The sequence below is a fragment of the Salvia miltiorrhiza genome, chromosome 3, assembly GCF_028751815.1.
Source record: "Salvia miltiorrhiza cultivar Shanhuang (shh) chromosome 3, IMPLAD_Smil_shh, whole genome shotgun sequence".
Lineage (NCBI taxonomy): Eukaryota > Viridiplantae > Streptophyta > Magnoliopsida > Lamiales > Lamiaceae > Salvia > Salvia miltiorrhiza.
Window position 1 is genome coordinate 42,447,729 of NC_080389.1, and position 1,872 is coordinate 42,449,600.

The window sequence follows — 1,872 nt, forward strand, 5'->3', positions numbered from 1 at the left end:
GTCTGGGTGGTGTAGTCGGTTATCACGCTAGTCTCACACACTAGAGGTCCCCGGTTCGAACCCGGGCTCAGACAATTTAATATTTTGCTGCCTCATAAAATAAATTTTATTAATTTTAATATCAATTTTTTTTTTTTGAAAGGATATCTAAATTAATTTTTATTAGTTCTCATTTATCTCCAATGTTGATTATCATACTCTTTTTCTATTTTGTTTTCGCTTGTTGGTGAAGAAATAAGTAGATGTCATTTTTTCTTCTTTCAAATCATTTTACATGGTTAATAATTATTATTATTTTAAATTCAAATATTTCAATTTTTTAATGCAATTAACGAGAATGAAATTTATATTAATTTTAGTGTGAATTTGTAAATAAAAAATTAGTTATATATCTTAAAATTAGAATTTAAAATAGTATATAGATTTATTTAATTATGTGTATGAATTATTTATTTTATATAAACATATTTATTCTTATATTTTTCTTTTTATGTTATTCACATGTTTTCCTGATTTTTAATTAATCTTGGACTGTTTAAATATAAAGTTTTAATAATAATATAGTTTGACTTTTTAAGAGGTCAAAATTGTTACACTTCCTCCTTCCACAATATAGAGTTCTAGTAAGGGACGCCGAGAATTTTAATAAAAAATAGTTTATGTATTGTAAATGGAGAATATATCTCACTTAAAAAGTAGTGTTTATAATGATAATTAATTATATTGTGAGTGGAGAATAAGACCTACCATGTGATTGATAGTTTTCAAAAATGGAAAGGGGGTAATTTTTGTGGACATCCTAAAATGGTAAAAATTGACTATTTTTTTGTGGACGGATGAAATATTAAATGACGACTTTTAATTTTGTTATATTGATGGTTTAGTGTTATTTGCCCAAAATGGATTGACTTAAATTATTTGTTTTACAATCTATAAATTTAATTATTATTACACGTATATAGTTAATATTATATAATACTCATTAAATTTAATATTATAATCATTAAGTTGATAATAATATTATTATACACTATTTTAAATCAAATACTAATATTTCAATTAACATAATTTTTTGTTACCAATTAACTCATAATAATGATATATTAATATTTTTGCATAATTTAAAATTTTAAAAATAAATAAATACTCACTTCGTCCTTAAAAATTGTGGCTTTATACTATATTAGGACGTCCCTGAAAATTGTGATATTTCCTTATTTGGAAATGACCCCACAAACTTGTCCTCTCACTATTTATAAAAAGGTGTGGACTAATCTCTACTTAAACACAATTACTACACTTTTTCTTAAAACCCGTGCCATCACTTTTGGTCCATAATTTTTAGGGACGGGTGGAGTATATCATAGGATGTGCATTGCACGGGGGAGCATACTAGTCTACTTAACTTTAAGGCATCAATTTAGTTCTTGATTAAATATGTGTGAAACTACCATTTTCTTATATACTAGCATTACCCAGTGCAATGCATGAAAAATAATTTATATTTTTTTGTAAAAATTGTTATCAAAACTTAATTATCATATTTATAAATATAATAAAAAATTAATTTTAATTGAATATATTTGAGCCAAATATTGAAAAACTAAAAATATAAAGAAGGATTCACAATAATAAAAATAAGATAGTTTAAACAGGCCAAAAAAAGTTTAAAATAAAAATAAAAATAAAAATAATTAAAAAAATATTTATTCAAAAAAAAATGAGAGGAGAGAGATATTTTTTTTAATTTTAATCTTTAAATAAATATAATTTTTACATTTTAAATCAAATATTTACAAAAAAATATATCAAATGATCGTAAAGATTCCTCTCAACGTGGCCGCTCTCATGAGGTTTGAGTGTCCTCCAATA

The 1,872-nt window shown here is 23.5% G+C and overlaps 1 non-coding gene across 1 annotated transcript; it reads left to right on the plus strand.

Moving 5' to 3' along the window:
* On the plus strand, positions 1 to 74 carry TRNAV-CAC (transfer RNA valine (anticodon CAC)). Its single transcript has one exon. It is a non-coding gene; the product is annotated as a tRNA-Val (tRNA).
* Positions 75 to 1,872: the final 1,798 nt, after the last annotated feature.